The sequence below is a fragment of the Ictidomys tridecemlineatus genome, chromosome 10 (genome assembly GCF_052094955.1).
Source record: "Ictidomys tridecemlineatus isolate mIctTri1 chromosome 10, mIctTri1.hap1, whole genome shotgun sequence".
In the NCBI taxonomy this organism is placed as follows: Eukaryota; Metazoa; Chordata; class Mammalia; order Rodentia; family Sciuridae; genus Ictidomys; species Ictidomys tridecemlineatus.
In genome coordinates this window covers 93,247,341-93,268,801 of record NC_135486.1, presented here as the reverse complement: position 1 = coordinate 93,268,801, position 21,461 = coordinate 93,247,341, and the positions used below count along the sequence as shown (strand labels likewise).

At 38.7% G+C, this 21,461-nt stretch overlaps 1 protein-coding gene across 15 annotated transcripts in view; it reads right to left on the bottom strand.

Moving 5' to 3' along the window:
* Positions 1 to 14,624, bottom strand: part of Znf438 (zinc finger protein 438) — a 168,329-nt gene extending 153,705 nt beyond the window's left edge. For 8 of the 15 annotated variants that reach the window (XM_005334293.5, XM_078023448.1, XM_040276845.2 and 5 more), the window contains exons 1-2: positions 14,505 to 14,624; positions 2,447 to 2,521 (exon numbers count right to left, since the gene is read on the bottom strand). The gene's annotated coding sequence lies outside the window, so the exon portion shown is untranslated. The other 7 variants (XM_040276842.2, XM_078023447.1, XM_021732462.3 and 4 more) reach the window with 5 other exon arrangements.
* Positions 14,625 to 21,461: the final 6,837 nt, after the last annotated feature.

Below are 21,461 nucleotides of genomic sequence, written 5' to 3'. Positions count from 1 at the left end.
TCATGGTTCTGAGTGCCCTCCACGCACCATCTTGTACCAGGAGATGCACATGCCACTATTTAGTAAGCTAGGTGCCTAAGGATTATGAAGGTACAGGTTAAGCTAGAAAAGCAAGAATCAAGGTGATCCCAGATATGGCTTAGTACAAGAAAGGCAATGTCACAGTTCAATGCAGGGCTTTTCCACACTGTGAATTGGGAGGCTTGGGCTTTTCTGGAGGTGTCTGAGTGGCTGCAGGGTCAAAGGACAACTGCAAGTGAGCAACCCCATTCCCCTCACTTCTCCCTGGTTTATACACTGAACTTCCAGGTATGTTTTCTGAAGACTGTGATAAAAAGGGTCTGGAAAAGAAACAAAAAGGACCTCTTGGTCAGGAAGACAAGATGTACATCAGATCTGAAAAGACAAGGTGAGGACAAATAGGAGAATGAATAATGAAGTGGGTGAGGAGCCCTCAAAAACAGGAAAGGGTGCGGCATTCGGCAAAGGCCAGGGTCAGGTCTTTATCCACAGAAAAGAATGCCTATTGTGGAGCAACTGCCTCTGCTTAAAGGAGCAGCAAAAGGATTCTTCACCCAGAAGCATTCAACTGCTGAAATCCAACTCCAGCATGTTACTTAGGGACTGCAATCTCTTGCCTCCTAGACTTCTATCGCCAATCCTCCAAAAAGCAGCCAATGTGAGCCTTCAGCAAAGTAAGAAAGATGGTGTCACCCCTCTGTCTGAAACCTTCCAATGGCTTTCCCATGACATGGGTAAAATCCTAAATCCTTTCATTGGCTCCTATTGATTACCACTAATCATGCCCCTAGTTGATTACCATTCTCCTCACTCATACCTCCCAGTGCCATGGATGCTCCTCAAGCAAAGCCCCACAGTCTTTGTGGGATTAAGTGCTATTACTTTACCCTGGAAAACTCTTCCTTAGACATCTGCATTGCTGTGTATCTGATGATATCTAAGTGTTTGCTCAGAGTTCACATCTGAGAGCCTCTTCCCTGAACACATTATTCAAAACAGTGTCTATATCATTCTATCGCTTGTTCTTTTTCATTTTTCTTTGTAATACCTTTTTACCATCTGAAATTTACGTGTAAGTGTGTGTGTGTGTGTGTGTGTGTGTGTGTGTGTGTGTGTGTGATGTACTCTCCTACCAGAATTGAGCTCTGTTTTGATCTAGGTAGCCATAGCACCTCAAACTGTATCTAGGAGATAAGTGCTTAATTAATATTTATTGTGTGGATGAATGAATGATCAATTGAACCATATCTGATCTTAAATCTCTTTATGCTTCAAGTTTTTATCCACTTTCCCTCCCTTCTTTTTCCCAACTTTTTATCTATACTCCAAACTTCACTGCTAATCCAGTATAACCTAGGATCTGAGTGCCAGGTTTTGCCCACTTTCTGGCCCTACATTCTTAACTCTCTTGTTGGCTTGTCCTTCTACTACACACCTAAGGATCAACCTAAAGATGGACTTCCCAGATCTGGACTAGAGATCACTTTTATAAAAGCCCCCATTCACAAGGAGTGAGAACTCTGCATATACATGGCCTCCTATCTCAGCCCGTCTCACTGCTGCCCATCAATCCTTCATTGGGTTCCTTATCAGCTCCCTCCCTTACTTCTCACACAATCAATTTCAAACTTCCACCACTTTCTTCAAGTTTCCTACTCCCCTTTCACTTAGTAAATGACATCACCTCCCCAGAAACAAAAGAAAGGTTATTAGGTCAGACTTCCTTGGTTTCCTCCCTCACTGAGGAACAACCACACACATTCTCACCTCCTTCCTGGCAGTATGGAGGAAGGGTGTCCCTCTTCCTGTTCAAAGCTAACCTTTAATCACTGTCCTGGAACTCAAGTCATCCACCTTCTTAGGGATTTATCCACTTACCCACTACAAGTCTTTGATTTCTCTTCTAATTTTCCCTTTCTGCACATAAGTATCTCTATCATAAAACAAATGAACAAATGAGACTAATATACAACCCTGGACTTTATGTCTCTCTCCTACCACTGTCCTACCTGCCTCTTTCTCTTCACAGCCAACTGTCTTAGAAAGAGCTTAAGCTATATTTATTGTCCTCCCACATCCACTACTTAACCCTCTTCAACCTGTATGTTGCCTACGAGCATAAAACTGCTCTCCCAAAAGCACAGAGGACTTCTGAACTGAAAATTCATACAAATTATTGGTATTTGTTAATTCAATACCAGCATCTTTAACCTCAAAATATTTGTCTTGTGTAATATAATTTCTTCTTGATGTTCTTTCTACTTTTCTTGGCTTCTTCTTCCGAGTCCCACTTGCTATTGACAGTATGATCCAAGGAAAAAAGTCTATGTGATGTAATAGTCAAAAGCCTGGGCTCTGTCGTAATCAGGTCAAAATACCACAGCAACAGAAACTTAACAAGATTGTCTAAACATCAGAAACTTACTGTCTCACAGTTCTGGAGGCTGGGATGCCTAGGATCAGGGTGCCAACATGGTCACTTTCTGGTTAGGGCCCTCTTCTGGACAGAAAAGACACAAAAAGTGGAAAAAAGATCAGGAAGGAATAATGTTACAGAAGCCAAGAAACAAACATTTTAAGATTAAGAATATTCTATCTGATCAGGGCTTCATCCTTACCACATTATTTAACTTAATTATCTCTTAAAGGTCCCATCTCTGATATACTGTTACATGGCAGGTAAGGTCTTTAACACATGAGTTTGGGGGGAGGGGGGATTGGGTCCATAGTAACAAACAATAAAAAATTTTAAATATGAAAAGACTCAGTTGTAAGTAACAATAACTTGCAAGAGTAAGAACTCTAATAAAGTAACAAAATAGACACCATGTGAAACTATCAGGATAAAAAAATTAAAATAAATATATAAAATATACTTATGAAAATGAAAAGGAAGACACATAATTATAATAAGGATATTAATAATATTTCTTCATTTTTAAACTATTTGAATAATTAGAAAAATTTGAAAAATAAATTTTCATAAAAGGTGAAAATGAGCCGGGCACAGTGGCACATATCTGTAATCCTAGCAGCTGGAGAGGCTGAGACAGGAGGTTTTGGTGAGTTCAAAGCCAGCTTCTGCAAAAGTGAGGCACTAAGCAACTCAGTAAGACCCTGTCTCTAAATAAAATACAAGATAGGACTGGGAATGTGGCTCAGTGGTCAAGTGTCCCTGAGTTCAATCCTCAGTACCATCACCCAAAAAAATGTAAAAATGAAAAACTTCAACTGAAAAAAAACACAAGAATAATTACAAATCTAACTTCCTATGCTTGTTTATCACTTAAAGCATTGTCATCTGTATCAATTAAAATATAGGCTAAAATGCTATACAACAAGACCAACAACACAATGACTACAAAAAAAAAAAAAAAAGAGGAGTTCATCTCTCTTTCATGACAGTACAAGCTCAGACAAGTGGTCCAGGGGAGGGAGATAGCTCTGCTCTGCAAGATCATTCAGAGACTAAGGTCCCACATGTCTCATCTTACCTCTCCTTAGGGTACCACCACTGCTGGCTAGCTCACGAACAATTCATGAATAGGAAAGGAGATGGGCAAAAGAGTATGACAGACAAGCAGGTTTTTTTTTTTAATTATTACTAATGTGTTTTAAAAGTAGCATACATCACAGCTCCACTCTCACCCTACTGCCAAAACTTAGAAATTGGCTTAGTGACTTTACCTAGCAATAAGGAGCCTGATAAATAAGATTTATATAGACAGAGAGGTAGGTAGGGTAGAAGGGACCTACATGCCTAGCTAAATATCAGAGATGGGAGTGCATGCTTCTTCCCCCTATGCAACAGTCATCTCCTTTCACATGAGTTAATTGGAAGTTCCACTCAATTTCTGGAATCTCTTCAAAGTTTAGAATCTCTGGGTGATGACAACCCTCTTCAACAGGTATCCATGTGGCTCCTTCTCTATCCAGTGACCTATAAACTAATAGAGTAGTAATCTTTGCTATTTACTATCACCATCACATCCAATACTCAGTGGTCAAATACAATTAAGTTTTACATTCTGAAAAGAATACCAAATACCTTATTTTATCAACAATGAAATACTGTTGGAAAAGAATTGCAAAGAATCCATGCTCCAGCTTTTTTTGTAAAAGTTTTTTTTTTTTTTTTTTTTTTTTTTTTTTTGGTTAAATTCAGGTTCTGGTCTCTGAAGAGAATTTCCTTTTCCATTTGTCTTTGAGAGCCCTGTCTTGGCCACTGAAAGATTCTTTTCCATTATTCTTTCTGGCCGTATATGAAGTGGACACAAAGAGAACGTGCTTCAACAGGGAATCAAAGATCCAATTGCCTACTTCCTGCTGGTGCAAATTTGGGAGCTAAGGATTATTGACTACTAAGTGTCAAACAACATCAAAACAACACAGGCTTTTGCAAACCAAACGTTTTGGATTTCTGACAACTTAATCATCTCAAAAATTCAATATGTCTGTCTTCTGTCAGTGCCACATGAAAGTAACCACAAGTAAAGATTTTGTTTGTCATAGATATTAAACTTGTCAACTCTATTCTTTATTTTCTGGCATCAGTGGCAGACCTATCCCTCTTTCTCTTGATTTACAGCTAGCTGCCTTGAAGTCATGTGATTCACACCAAGAGGATTTTTCCACCTCAATGACATCAGGGTTGGCCATGTGACTTGAGCCGTTCTTCTTACCAGATTGATTTCAGACTTAGTCATTTGGCTTGTTTTGGCCAATAAAACAAAAACAAAAGTTAATAAGTCACTTACAAGAAGCTGGTTCTGCCACTTCTCTTTTCCCTGTCACAAAATGGTAATGTCCCCCCGCCAAAAAATGGCAGTGTTTCTTCGGTTTAAATCTTGGGTGTAACAGAGGATGTGGAACATAGCCACAGCCAACATATCATGAGTAAGAAATACACCTTTATTGTTATAGGGAATTAAAACTTTGTATTTGAAACTGTAGTTTTTACTTAGTTCAACTGACTGGTTCAGGTGAAAAAGCAAATCCTTACTTTAATTTTTGCCTGGACTAGCTTCCAATAGCTTCCAAGGTTGAGCCAAGAAAATCTAGCAGAAGGTTTTTGAAAATGACAAGCTTACCTCTTACTGTTTGGCACACAGGAGAAATTTTTTCCAACCCTGCAATGCCCCACATTACAGTCAGTTCAGACTACAGACCATGGGGGGAAAAAAGAAACTTCAATAGCTATAAACTACAGAATCCCTTTGAACTCTAAATACAAACTAACTGGCCCCTTATTTGATGCCCTCTTATAATCCTCACTAAAGAAGCAAGCAGACTCAACTGGTATTAGTAATCTGATTCTTTCTAACTACCTCCCTGGAGATATAGACTGGATAGAGAAATTGATGCCTTATAAAAATTCTCAAAGGTGACAATTTCACCAAATATTTTACCACTATACAAATAAGGGTCAGTGGTTTTTTTGACTTTTTTTTTTTTTAAATGTATGTCAGACAACCACTTAGCCAATGCCATGCATTTAAGCTTTTTATTATGGAGTAACCCATTTCAAGTACTAAATTTTGGCATTTTATAGGGTATGGGCTAAACAGTTGTAATAAGTGATACCAAAATACAATGGCTCAAACAAACAAAAAAATGTATTCTCTTCCATGAAACAACATGGAGATACACAGGTGGCTGGGGGGAGAGCAAGTAGTAGTTAGTTTTCTCCACAAGGTCATCCAGGGCTAATATCCTCAGGACAGGGCTTCTATTTGAGTTCAAGACAGTTGTTGCCATTCTGTTTGCTGCTTTCCAGTCAGTGGGAGAGGAAAGAGAATCAGCAGATGAAATCCAGGACAAGCACCATTAAAAGCCAATCCAGAACTGCATATTTCACTTCTGTTCATATATAATTGGCCCAAATGTAAGCAGTCATACCTGTCATCAGAAAAAGATGAAACCTAGAGTGGGTAACCATGCTGCCAGCTAAACCACCGGGGTTCTAATTGTAGAATGAAAGGAGGAGGAACTAGATAACAAAGAATTAATCTCCGCCATATCCTCATACAATCTTTCCTCAATAGTCATCAGAAAGCCAATCAGCAACTTCCTGGATTCAGTAACCTTCTCAAAGTCAGTCAGTCTCTAAACTCCAAGCTTAAAATCATCCAATCTTTAAACTATCTGACTTTTGAAAATCATCCAATCTTAAAACTCCATGCTTCCTCAAAACCTTATATAAGAACATGTTTTTTTGCCTTCTAGGAGGACAGTATTCTCCAAGCATAGTTCTCCCTTGCTTAGGAAGTATAAAATTCAGCTTTGTTTCAGCAATATTGTATAGTGATCTCTTCATTCCATAATATAATAAATAACATGAGTATTTGGATATGAACTTTTTTCTTCACTGAGGTAAGAAAAATATTTTTTATAATAATCCAATATATTGGCAAGTTTGGAGTCTTCATCTTTTAAGGAAAAGTATAATTCTTCTTGCCCAATATACATGCACACTAGCAAAGGTCAGACTCTTTCTCTCCCTTCCTCCAAAACCCACAATTTCATACTATCTATGGTCCAAATCCAGCCAATGGATGTACTATATGAAACATTACAATATCCAACCACTAAAACCAAGAATTGAAGAACATCAAATAATCTTCTTAAAACTGCTTAAATATTTAAGTATATATTCTTTTTAACCTAATGAAAATTACTGTCTAGCTTGGTTTTGTAAAACTAAATTCAAAATCCTATCTTGGATTTATTCAAGTAAACTAATAAACACTTAAGTTCCCCAATCTAAACAATAAAATAATGATCACCAGTTCCTAACACCTCACAAAAAGGATGTGCTCAATTAGAGTAAAATAAACTCTCAATGTTTCAGGAAGAAAATAAAAACTGTATTATTATCATTTACTCTGTTGTTAAAGTCAAGTCAGTCTGAGGTTTAGTTTACAGTAGAGAGAAACAGCCTCAAACATGACATAAACAATGGCTACCCAATTTATCTCACTTTCTAAAAGGATTCAAAATAGAAAATGAGATAAATGGGAGGCGCTTAACCCTTGCACAAATCCCTCTGTATCAGAATGGCAATGTCAATCCTACCATGTAGGCCAACTGCCCTAACTATGCTCAAAAAAAAAAAAAAAAAAAAAAAAAACAGCTGAGAGCTATCTCTTAGACTACTTTTAGATTCAGAGGTCTCAAAAAATATATTCTAAATAGCAAATAGTGCTATCTTATGGTGAAACAAAACTCAGTGAACTTCCAGAGTTTCATATCTGAACTGTATTACAAACACTCAATTTACCAACTGATTCAACTGGCAAATTAGACTATGTGCCCAGAAACCTATTTAGTCATGTAATCATAGATTAGATGAATTTATACAGAAATTGTCAATTTTATTTTTTGAAGAAGAATACCTCAAGAGGCAAAATAACTCAATGGAAACAGTCAAAATTACATTATGAGTTGGGGGACCTTGAATATACTATTTAATCTCCTTAAACCAGCTTTCTTATCTATGCAGTAGGAATAATTACTCTATTGCATAGGGTTTTTAGGAACATTAAATGGGATAACAAATAACTGGTGACTTTAAAAGGGTGAACCTATCTCCAAATCCTAGATCTGCTCTTGTCACTAACTTGCTCCAACAATATGGACAGTCATTTGACCTATGTCTGTTTCTTTATCTGTCAAATAATGAAGATCATGTAAGCCCTACATATTTTACAGGGTGTTTGTGACAATAACATATGAAAACTAATGTAAAAAGGATCTTTGAAAAACAACCAAGTTACTAACTATAAGATAGCTAATTTAGGGCTGGGGATGTGGCTCAAGCGGTAGAGCGCTCGCCTAGCGTGCGTGTGGCCCAGGTTCGATCCTCAGCACCACATACAAAGATGTTGTGTCCGCCGAGAACTAAGAAAAATTAAATAAATGTTAAAATTCTCTCTCTCTCTCTGTCCCCCTCTCTCTCTCACTCTCTCTAGAAAAAAAAATTTTAAAAAAATAAATAAATAAATAAAAATAATAAAGCACAGTGTTCCTCACCCCAGACAAAATATTTAAAAAAAAAAAAAAGATAGCTAATTCAGTATCTACAAAAAAAAAAGAAGGAAATTCATACTAGCAATAACCCAAGACTGTATAATGTCCAAATTAAGTTAATTTTAGTAAAAAGATTTTTTTCACAGTTAAAAAAATTACACAAAAGCACTAGATACAGTGACAACCAAAAATATTTAAGGTTATTATAACTAGTTTCAAGAATGTTTTTCTATGCAGTAAATGAATCAAAATTCGCCCAGCTATCCAACAAACTAAAAGCAGCACGACAAAACCTTTTGTTCCAGTTCTGGCATTTGCCACTTAAAACTACCACCTCCAGTGGGGAAAGCAGAAAGAGTAAATGGAAGAAGGGAGGGAAAGAGGGAGACAGGCAGGAGAGAGAGAGATGAAAAGAAAATATAACATAATATAAAATAAAAAGAGAATATAAAAGAATAATGGTTTCAATCTTAAATGCCCCCCAAAGGTTCACGTGCTAAAGGTTTGGTCGCCAGCCTATGGCCTTCCTGGGAAGTGGGTAAATTTTAGGTTATGAGGCGTAGTGGAAGAAAATCTGGTCATTGCAGCATGACCTTGAAAGAGATGTTGGAACCTCATCCTTTTTCTCCCTCTCTCCCCGCTCTCTGTTCCCCAGTCGCCATGAGGTATGTAGATGTCTTCCATTATGCACTCCCCACCATGATGTACCACAGACTCAAAGCAATGGGCCAAGAAACCATAGACTGACCCACACTGAAACCCTAGGCCAAAAGAAGTCTTTCCTAACTTATAATTGTATCTCAGATATTCTGTCCCAGTGATAGAAACATAACACAGGAAGGGAATAGGATGTGAGGGGGGAGGACCGGAAAGAAGGAATGAAATAAAATGAAGTGTTTAAGAGATTATACAATTTATCAACATCAGCAGCACTGACATTTTAAACTGGTTAATATTTATTCAGTGTGGGATAGGGTATCTGATGAATTCTAGGATGTTTAGTAACATTTCTGGCATCAACTCACTAAATGCCCAACACACAGTTATGACAACCAAAGATGTCTCTAAACATTGCAAAATCCCCAGGGTAGGCTGGATGAAACAAAATTATCCTCGTACCAGTCTGAATTCATAGTACCAGATTCCAATATTTATCTCACATTTACCTCCCTACAGACTGGTAGCTCAGAATGGAGCTTGAAACTAGCAGCTTTGAAACATAAGAACCAAATAAACAAATGCTGCCTGTGGGAGGATATCAACTCAAAGAGAATTATAGTTACAGTAGGTAGCTATGATTAATCTATGCATTCCATCAACAGGAAAGGGATAACTTTTTGTGTTTAATACTAAGAAATTTGCTTTTGATCATTCTTTTGGGATGATAACTTGGTCGACCTGTCACTAAAGCTTAGTCTCACCCAGATTTCCTAAGTATTAGCCATTAGTGTTTACCTGAAAAAAAATCAAACCAGAGATCTTAATTTCTAAGAAATTATGAATCACAATTCATAAATCATTTAAATTTATACAAATTACTTAAATTAGTCAAACATTTACAGTTTCAAAAATACAAAAACTAGTGTTTAGTTATCACCTCTAATATACATGAGCAAAAAGGTAATATGCAAAAAGTAAAGCTAACTACCAGAAGTAGAATCTTATGAACTACATGTAACTGCCTGGTATGTTCCATCACTGGCTATACACATTGTTTTCAGTAAGATAAAATTTCCATATATCTATATCATAAATATAGAATGAAGATCATGTAAGCCTTACATATTTTACAGGGTGTTTGTGACAATAACATTAAAGGAGTTTTAAATTTTGCTTGTACAAGTATAAATTTTTAAAGAAATTTGAATTTTATTCATTATCTAGGATGCTATATTTCACATCTTCAATGTTAGAGTGGCTTCTTTTGTCTTCAAATAGGACCTACCCTCATACCTGCTCTTCCGAGAGCTACCTGACACAAATAATCACCAATCTGCCCTCACAAAGCCTATGCAGTCAACAGGCCAATAGTTAATTCTACTTTATATATATGGGTATTCTATTTTATATATGGGTATCTGATGTTCTTAAGGAAGCTAATTACAAAAGTGATATAAAGAAATACCAATCATTTCAAGTCCACTGAATTAGGGAAGCTACACAAACAGATTTAAAATTCTGTGAACTACAAAATGAGATGGCACACTTCTACATTTATATTTGTAGAGGGTTCCTGTTGGAGCAATGATGAACTTGGTTATTCAGATCAACTCTTCCAATAAAAACTTCAAAAGCTAAAGAAAATATAATTTTGTGTATTATAAGAAAAAACTCTGAATTTAATTATAAAATTTATAATAGTACAATTTTAAATAATTTTTAATGGTTCAAATTTAAAATACTCATATTAGGTAATTGTGACAAATGTGTTAAGATTGTGGTATGCTTGAAACTGATTTACAGAAACAAGACACATTGGTGGTAGGGGTGGGGGTTATCTAGTCTAGTCTAGTTCTACAATGCTCCAGATACAAGGGAGGCAAACTATAACTCCACCTATGACACATGTTACCAGATTTCCTTTTTACAACAAAAAAATATACCTTAATGTTAAAGAGTTGGATCAGAGAAATTCAAACTTATTCCAATATGTGGAAATTTGGTGTGATACACTTGAATTAGCAGAAACCTGCCCAATTGCTTCTCACACCGCTCTTCCATGACCCTCTATTATGCAAACTGCAACAGTTCAAGCCAATTCCCTATTTCACTCTTGAGCCCTGTCAACACTGAGGTAATAGAACTGGAAAAACTCATCATCGCTCCACAATGATAGTCAAATATCACAATTTATTTCATTTGGTAAAAATCATATCAGTGCCAAATAAAACTAATGCAAATGTAGTAAAATATGCAAGATTTTGAGTAATTCTTTTGTTGAAAAGGACTCTTGGGGAGCCTTAAATTCTTCCTGCAATTACTTAAGCATTCTTTTGCTCCTTTGCCCTTTTCATGCCCCATCTCTCAAGTCGTGGGGTAGGGATAGGGGTGTGCAGAAAACCAAAATGAACTAATCAGCATGTATTTATGCATTTAGTCTACTGTAGTTTTATCCCCACAGGTTTTACCTCATATTATGCTCCTCCAGGAAGAGAGCTAGTTATTCTTCTCTGAACTCTCAAAACCTAATTAAATGCCTTTCATATAAAGTCATCCTTAACAACTAAATTACATACAGGCAATGTATAAGGACTAGAGATGGAGAAGTTAAAGAGAGAAACTTTGCCCTCATGGAACCTATAGTGGGGGAACGAGTGGGAAAAGACTGGACTTTTCCTGCAGGAACCCAATCAAATAATGAAAAATCTATCAGTACAGCCCCACTCCTTACATTTTTTTCTCCCACTGCCACCCCAGGCTTAGATAAGGGAAAAGAAAGCAGGTTTTCTCTTCAGAAATATAAATGTGTATCTCCAACACTGACCACTCTCAACTCCACATTCATATTAGTCACCTCATCCACAGGGAGGCAGTCATAGAAATTAATTGCATGTACTCCAAAGCCAGAGAATGCTTGGGGGTGAATCTCAACTTCCCCACTCACAAATGGGGCAAATTAAGGAAGTTTTCTGAACCTTCATTTTCTCATCTGTATAGGAACAAAAATAACTCCTACTGGCTGGGCTTAGTGGTGCACAACTATAATCCCAGCAGCTTAGGAGGCTGGGGCAGGAGGATTGCAAGTTCAAAGCCAGTCTCAAAAAAGGTGAGATGCTAAGCAACTCAGTGAGACCCTGACTATAAATTAAAAAAATATAAAATAGAGCTGGGGATGTGGCTCAGTGGTGAGTGCCCCCCAAGTTCAATCCCCAGTACCCCTCCCCCCAAAATAGCTGGTACCCCACACAACTATTTTGAGGATTAAACAAATTAATTACACAAAAGTACTTAAAACTCTGCCTAGAACACTATTTACACTTACACTATTATTACTAGCATTTATATTATTATCAATATGTTTAACAAGCATCTAAAACTTATCCAAACTGAATTCATACTTTTCCTCTCAAATCCTATTCTCCACATCCTCTCATTTTAGTAAACTACACCACTGCCCTCCTAGTTGTTCCAGCTTAAACTGAGAATTTATTATTTCTCCTTTTTCCTCCCACTCCACACCAACAAGTCCTGTCAATATGTTTCAAATTCTAACACTTACATCATCTCCACAATTACTAGCCCTAGCCTACAGTACCACCCATCTGGCCCCCAAGAGGTAAGCAATAGCGTATCTCACCATTTTTATTTCATTCCTACCTCCTGACTCTACAGTTAATTCTCCATACAAGAAAGCTTAAAGTAGATGCCACTTCCTTGATGCAAACTTTCCAGTTTCCCATTACACTTAGAATAATATCTTTACTTTAACACAGCCTACAAAGGCCGCCCCCTAACCTAGCAGGCCCTCCATCCTCATCTGCCACAACTTTCTCCCTTTCTTACTGTGCTCTGAACACTCTCACCTTGCTGTTTTTCAACCACTTTTGTCTTGTTTCCACCTCAGAGCTCTGTCCTGAGCTCTGGGGTAGAAACATATGAAGCATGGACTAGGAAGTCAGATTGCCCAAATTTACAGTCTCTACCACATTTCAGTTGGGCATCTTTGTCTGTTTCCTGGAGAGAGTATTAGTTACTTCATGTGACTGTTGTAAGAATTTAGAGTTTAGAATAGTACTTACATATGTAAGCTCTACTAAAGCATTCACTGCTACTATTATCCTTTCCTGAGATGTTATTATTCAAGCTCTTCCCCTCACTCAATAGATTAAACTGTCCCCTCCTTTAAATGGCCTCCCGGGACAGATCCTACCTAAACAACCTTCCCTGTTCCTCACTTTCCTCTTACCTTTCTTTTTTTCCACTGTACTTACTCCTATTTAAAATTATTTTATGGACTTATTCTTTGATGTCTATATCCCAACTGTAACAGGAGCTCTGCTAGGTTGGAGACTGTCTTCTTCGCTGCTATATTTCTAGTTCTGACTTAGAACCTGACTTTTGAATTCACACTTCTCATTCAGGGTAGGAACTGATGCAAATCTCTTAATAACAATATCATACTTAGAAAGCCTTTCATTTCCATACTCATGATCTCATCTGACCCTTGAAAAAGGAACAACAGCTATACAATCATCTTACATTTTAGAGATAACAAAGTTTCAGGTTTGAGTGACTTGTCTTTGAACACAAAACTAGTAAATGGTACAAAAATTATTAGCCCTGCTTTCTGATTCTAAGGCTCCTTCCAACAGGTAGAAGGTTATTACACTCTTGAAATGAATTTACAGAAATGTAATCTCTTAATGCCCTATATAAATACACACCAATGTGCTATATTCCTCCCTTCAATACTTAACAAATATTTGTCCCTGGGTCTGAGAGTATTATAAATTAGTATTAACTCATCAATAATGTACTAATCCCCGGCAAGAGTTAGCCAAACTATTCAAGTAGTCAGATGGTATAACTGAATATTCCAAGTCAACATAGCAACAACTCCTAAAATTCGGTGTACGTGTATTGAGTATAACATGCTAGTTTCAGTATGCAAAAAGCTTTCTCTGCAAAACCCAGACAAAGGGGAGCATTGTATTACCAAGATCACTGTGATAAATCCCAGTTAGTTTTTGATTCCTGATCCAAAATTCTGAGACAATAACTCAGATAACCCATCAGACTTAAGAGTCACAGTTAGATGGCTTGGAGTTGAGGATGAGAGGGGGCAAAACTGTGTGCAAGATCTCTATCTACAATGGCCAACGACTACCACATACCTCAAACAGCCAATTATTTTTGTAAGCCTTCTGTAGCATTTTCCATGCCTGTGTTATCTCATGTGTTCTTGTAACATTCCTGGTCCTGTGGGATTCAATTAGGAGGACAGAGGCTGCTTTCCATCCACTAGACACAAAAAAGAAACTGAGGCAGCAGGTGGTTGACTTAGAACTTGTCCTCAGCGATTTGGGCCCTTGCGGAATCCCACAGGAAACCAGGATATAAAGATTCCTAGTCTCTGAAGTCACTCTCCATCCTCGACTTAACATGTCTAATTGAAGGACTGAGGAGATGAAGAGTAGAAATCTGAATCCCTTCACTAAGGAATTTGTAAAAGGGCTGTCCATTTCCAGGTCCCACTAGCTCTCAGGCTTTCCCCGCCCCTGAGGAAAAAGGTGCAGACCCTGCCCCGAGGGTGAGGCCTCGCCTGCCCGCACCTTGGTGCCTCCCTCCCAGAAGGGCGCGCTCCCGCTCTGAGCGGGCACCTGTCCCTTCGCCACGTCCAGCGGCTCTCCTGATCTTCCAAGACTCAAACGCCCACAGCCAACACCGCCGCAGAAGTGCCAGCGACCAGCGAGCACCACAAAACCAGGGAGCTGCAAGAATCCTCGCAAACTTACAGTTTTCCTACAGCGTGCGCGTCACGGCGGAGTGACGTCATGGGACCCGGCGTTCGGGAGGTCAGACAGCAGAGCGCGAGCCCTCGCCCCCACGGCTCCGCCCCCACCACGGCTCCGCCCCCAGCGCCGCAGCAGGAGAGACGCCCCATCCTTTGCGCCCCGCCCCGGCTCCGGCGCCCCGCCTCCGCCACGGACCCTGGGCGCCGGCGCTGACGGGATGTTCTGCTGCGTGCCCGTGGGCTTCGTGGGCGTGCACACCTAGGAAGCACATCTCTAATAGGATCTTTGCCCAAAGCCTGTGCCCAGGCTGAGGGAATTCAAAAGACGGACACAGAGACTCCCAGAAACACAGCAAACACGCCGTTGCCTGGGGGTTAGAGCAGGGCGCCAGGGTTCTGATTTAGTTTTTCCACACACACCGCCTTTTTCCCCTCACGTGTTTATTAAAAGTGCTCCACGTGTAGAAAGAGCCTTTGCTTTCCACCAGGTGCTTATGGGTCTCAAGGCGGGTCCTCCACCCAGAGAAGTCAGCTCTCCCATGGGCCTTCGCTCCACCCGGCTCCTAGCAGGCTCCTCCCCAGCCCTCCCTGTCCGGGCTCAGGCCCGCCCATGGCTGGCTCTGTCCCGCCCCCTCGGCTCCGCCCTTCCGGCTCCGGCTCCGGCTCCGACCATCCCCCTCTGTCTGTCGTCGGTGCCCATCCGCCCCGCCCTGCCCAGGCACCGCCTCCAATCCCTTCCTAAGAGCTTTTAGTTTTTCCTCTTTCTACTGGATTTCCCGTAGAAAGCGCCCTACGGGTCCACCTCTGTTAAGTTTAACAAACAGTGATGTAAACATTATGCTTCTTCGCCAGGGTAAACTTTCCAGCCCCACCCCCCATTACCCACGTGACTGTACCCTCCTGGGTCAAGTCCAGCGCTCTGCTCTTTTATGCTTTCCAAGGGAGTTCTGGCGACAAGATGGCTCATTAGGAGGAAAAAGGAAGGCGCGAAGAACTGACAGCAGAATATTAACGTGACTTCTGGTTGTGAGAGTCTTAGAAGCATAAAAAAGTAAACGTTGTGGTAAAAAATGGATCAAACAAATTTGTCTTGAGGCAAAGATAACGGGGAAAAGAAACCTTGGATACTAAGGAAATATTGAAAATAGCAAGCATCACTTTTAAAAACTTACTTGGGACCATGGCAAATACCAAGTCAGGCGTTTTGCAAGGCAGCTCTAGTGCATATAAAACCTAGAACAATATTTTGTTTACACACTTAGTGTGAAAGAATAATGACGGGGGGAATGTAAGCCTTTCATTCCTTTGGGATCTGATCAGGTAAAAAGTATCCGTGTATTTTAATTCTAGAAAAACTTAAGTAGTTACAGTTTTGGAAAGTTTCTGATGGGTAAAATTTGTACATTTTAATATCATAATGTTTTAATAATCTCTCAAATGATGTAAATTACATTTGTGAAGTTGTAATGTTAACAAGGTTTTTGTTCTGTGCAGCATCAATATAGTAAAATCAGCACTTTTATTTTTAAAAGTTCCACACATTTGTAGAATAGTGATATTCATGTTTTTCTTCCAAAACAATAATTTTAAGATAACTTTAAGTTGTCAATTTCATTATTTACATGTTTATGAAACGTTTTATGCATATCATTTCCAAAAATGGGAATGATTTTAAGCAAGATTCTAGATATACCTAATTGTCCCACAGTTAAATACTATCTTTTTTTTAACGTGGAAATGGCTAAAAACTGTGCACCAAATATCTTAAGTGTTTTTAATATACTTTTGCCTCTGAAAAATGGACTTACAGAATATAATTTTTTTCTCATTGTAATGTTTACTTTTTTCCCCTGATACTCCCAAGTATTTAAAAAAAAAAAAAATCTGTTGCTCAGTAAAGAAAAGAAGTAAATTCCTTGAATCAAAGACTGACAAACAGAAAGGGTACTCAAGTAAAGAGGGAAAGTTGAAATGTCAGGGAAATTTTTGTAGGGAAATTCAAATTTGTGTAAAAAACTTGAAGAAGAGTGATGAGAAGTAAGGACTGAAAGTATTGATATTAGAGAAAGGAATTGTAAGGACAGCTGCTTTCTTTGAAGAAAGAAAACCCTGGACCTTCCAGGTTTATCCCTGGAAATACTGAGACCCTCTACACTTGCCCTGAGAGTTTCAGTGTTTCCATGTGAGTCTTTCACTTTGATCTTCTGCCCCCAGCAATCTGGCTTTGGGAGCCTTCTCCTTCAATATATGTAAGTCTTTCCTTGGTCCTACATAGTAAGTTGAGAAAAGCTAAGGAAAAAATTTAAAAGTACTTAATATTTAAGATAAAAGAAATATAATTGTAATATAAGGGTTTTATATTGTTATGTATCAATCACTTTAATTCTTATTTAATTCTTGCACTAGGTGAAGTACTATTCTTATTCCATCTTACACATGAGGCAAGCAGAGTACAGGAGACTGAGTCAGGTGTCCCATGTTACATGGCTACTGAGTAGCAGGCAGGATTTGAACTCATACTCCAAAACCCACAGCCATAATCACTGATCTATATTGAATTTCATATGGCAAAACACATATGATTCAAGAAACAAAGTGACTTAGAAAGTTCAAGAAAAGTTCTGTAAATTTTAGCTCCAAAAGACTAAATGCAATGTATTGGTTTTTTTTTTTTTCACTATTTCCCAGCCTATCTCCACTGAATGATTCTATTTCATTTTTTAAGGTGCTAATGATTACCCACTAAGTTGATTTTGTGACTCACCAATGGGTTATCAGTCTAAAAAATCCTATTCAGAACCCCAAATATAAAATAGCAGATTGTTTCACAGTAATGAGGGTAATTTTTCCTCAAATTCAAAGTTGGGGAAATTAATGTTTCAGTAATATGTGTTTTTTCTGTATTGCAATGTTAAATGTATTTCTTACTAATGGTTTTCAATTTTTAGAAAATTAATGTTACTCTACCTACCTCTGCAATTTGGATCTGGAATGTCCCCCAAAGGCCTGTATGTTAAAGGCTTCTTGTCAGCTTAGCACTATTGGAAGGTGGTGGAGCTCACCTTCCAGAGGCGATGCTCAGTCACTAGGGGCTTGCCCTAAAAAGGTAACGTGTGAGGCTAGTCTCTTCCTTGCTCCTCTTTTTGCTTCCCAACTACAAGGAGGTAAGCATCTTCCTCAACCATGCACTCCCTGTGATGATGTATTAGGTCCAAGCAGGCACAAAGCAATGAAGCCATGGACAAAAACCTCTGAAACCAGGAGCCAAAATGAACCTTTCTTCCCTATAAGTTGACTAGGTGAGATATTTTGTCACAGTGATAGAAGCTGACTAGCACAGTTATCCCTTGCCTTATTTCTATGCATTGTTCATCTTTGGGGATCAACACCAAAATAAACAAACTCCTTACGTTCCTTTCTAAGCTCCGGGATCTGGTCTGAAAGAGCTCTTTCCAGGTAATTGACACAATCAATAATCAAGTCACTCTTGATTAGAGAAAGGCTCTTGTCTCTGGCACAAATCTACAAGGGTCCTAATAAATATAATGAACATTTATAAAAGAGAGAGAGAGAGAGAGAGAGAGAGAGAGAGTGTTTCATAGAGTGAAATGTTATTCTGACAAAGGAGCAGAGTTAGGGAGTTTGATGGAAGGAAGTCCTGGGACAGACTGGAGAACTATGAAGGGATGTAATTTTAATAATCACAAAATCTTACTCATGTCTTCAGTTACACAGTTTGTAACATGTTTCATATCTCATTGTATCACGTTTTCCCTCAACTCTTTTTGTGGCTAATTCTTCTCCTCTTTGGTCTATACTTAAGAATTTCCTCTGAGAAGTCTTCCCTAAGCTTCTTTTTCCTCTTTTCATTGGAAATTAAAATTTTAATCACCTACTCTGCTGGGCTATAAGCTCTGTGAGAGTAGGAACAATGTTGGTCTGAATCAACTTCAAATCCTCTACTTGTAGCTGAGTACCATGCCCTAAATAGGTAAATATGTGTGTAGGAATGAATGTAAGAAAAGACCTTTAGGAAGGAAAAACATTTGAATAACAACACAGCATAACATAGCAAGACACTGAAGTGGGTTGGCTCTGTTATTATCTTGGAACTTTCATGCAAATGCAATACCTTCAGCAAATCTCAAAGGGTTCTCACTAAATGTTATTCTTGTAGGATGTCCTAATGGGGTGTTGCCCCTCTGGGAACTCTGAGGAATCAGAGCAGGCCACCTGGAGCCTTATTTGCATAAATTCTCCTGAAAGAACTGGACAGGTTGGCAGGCCCTTGAGGATAGCAATTAATTCTCTTAAACAAAGGATACTAGATAAAGACTGCCCCCCAACAGCAAGAAGGGGTGGAAAGTGAAGAGAGAAATGGGAAGACCAGGAGCTTTCTGATAAGCACAATTTTTGACTGTGAGCCAGATGCAAGTTTTTGAGTTTAAAGCTGAAAGAACCAAGCTGCCTTTTTGGATGTGTTAGGATTAGGAGGCAGAGACAAAGATGCAGGAGAAAAAAGAGAGTAACAAAAAGAGTTGCAGTTCTTCAAGAGATGACTCCTCACTACCACAGCCCAAAAGACTGTAGTAGGCAGAATGCTTGAGCAACAGGCTTTGAGAGACCTCTGTATATTCTGTTCTTACTGTAATCTTTTTATTCCCATTACACTTTGAGAAGAGCTACTCATTTTCCAAGTCCAAGTTATATCATTATCTGCTGATAATAGCCAATGGTTACTATGTGCTTACTGGTTCTAAGGCACTAGGAAGCATTCTATGTGACATCTTTTATTGAATCTTCATAATTACTCAATGGAGTAGCATCATCTTATTTTGTAGATGAGGTGGAATGACTTGTCTTTGTTCATGGATATGGACTGAATTCTGTACCACCTACCCCCAAATGCATGTGTTGAAGTCCTAACCCTTACTGTAGCTGTTTTTGGAGAGAGAGTCTTTAGGAGGTAAAGTTAAATAGCTCATAAAGTGCTGAGGGCCATTGCCAAGTAGGATTGACGCATCGAAATCCTTGCCAGCATACCCCATGTTAAATGGACTTGCCTTGGAAATTTGCTGTGACCTTGCATGTGTGTTTGAGAAAGGTGACCCTGCTCAATGACCAGGGTGGATCCAGGATTAGGGTGTATCCTGCAGGTTTTAGGAAGTATCCGGGTTTAAGACAATTTGGGTTCAGGGCGTTCCCGGTTTAAGATAATCCGGGTTTAGGGAAGTTGCAGGTTGAAGGTTATTCCTGCTGGGAGTAGGGCGTGCCTGCTGCCTGAATTCCCGCTGAGTTCTCCTGGAGAGAAAGTATTTAGGATGTGAATTGTGCGGGAGATTTTGGGATTGCCCCAGAACTTGTTTGTAGACAGCCAGTGTGAGTTTGGGAATAAAGAATTGCTGTTTGAATCTACAAGGTGTGTGGTGGCTCGTGATTTTGTGCCAAGCTGAGACATTGGCAATAAAGGTGGAGCCCTAATCCAATAAAATTGGTGTCATTATTGGAAGAGAAAGGAAAACCAGAGCTTTCTCCCCTACCTTGTGAGGACAAAGGAAAGACAGCTTCCTGTTGTTATCCAGAAAGAAAGTCCTCACCAGGAATCAAATATGCCAGAACACCAAATTGGATTTTCCAGAATCTAGAACTCTAAGAAAATAAGTATCTATTGCTTAGGTCATGAAGTCTATGACATTCATGACAGCCCAAGTAGACTAAGAGAGTCATCAATTAAAGTAATCTGACTCCCAATTTCAGCCTTAAAATCTTCACTCTATGTCTCTGCTTTGTCAGGATGGTTGGATTATCTCTCTCTCTCTTTTTTTCCTTACCACAAATTCTCCTGTAGCACATACACTATTTTCTCATAATGCCACCTCCGCTTTATTTAACCTACCTGCTTGCCCTCTGGAGGCACTGAAGATTTTATGAATTAAGAAGAATCATAAAACCTGCATAATGAACAGCTTTCTGAGAAATTTAGTAATACTCTCTGTGAATTCATGATTTCAAATGGTTATGGTTTCCCCTACAAATAGATTTTTTTTTCACAATTTAGCTTCTAGAGTTGGAACTTTTTTATGTTTTAGGGGTTATCCATTATTATATCACCTTTGGCAGCTAAAAAAAGAGAGAAAAATACTTAATAAAAATTGAAGTGTAAAATGAGAGATTAGGTTCCCAGTTCAACCCAGTATAGGCAAATGATGTATTGATGGCACTCACAGAACATACTTTCTTGCCCAGCAGAGAGTCACACAAATTTCTTCACCTGGGCCTCTCTCTTCTCACATAACATAGGGAAGAAAGGAGGTAAATGTCTGTGAGCTATTATAGTCATGCTTATTCTATGCCACAAATGGTAATCACAGTCACTTATAAGTTACATTTTTTAAAATTGATTCTTTTTAGTTATACATGATGGTAGAACTCATTTTGATATAATTGTACAAGTGTGAAATGTATCTAATTCTAGTTAGAACCCCATTCTTATGAATGTACATAATCACTATGTTGTATTCTTATAAGTACATAGGAAAATTATTTTGTATTCATTCTACTGTCTTCCCTTTTCCTATTCCCCCCACCCTTCCTTCCCTTATGTCTATCCTACTAAATATCTATTCTTACCTTTGTCCCCTTATTGTGGGTTAGTTTCCACATATCAGCTAAAACATTTGTTCTTTGGTTTGGGGGGACTGGCTTGTTTCACTTAGCATGATAGTCATTTTCTTGCAAATGTCATTAAATCTTTCTTCTTTATAACTAATACTCCATTGTGTATATGTACCACAATTTCTTTATCCATTCCTCTGTTGGGGGGTACCTAGGTTGGTTCCATAGCTTAACTATTGTAAATTGAGCTGCTATAAACATTGATCTAGCTGCATCACCTGTAGTATGCTGATTTTAAGTCCTTTGGGTATAATATACTGAGGAGTGGGATAACAGGATCAAA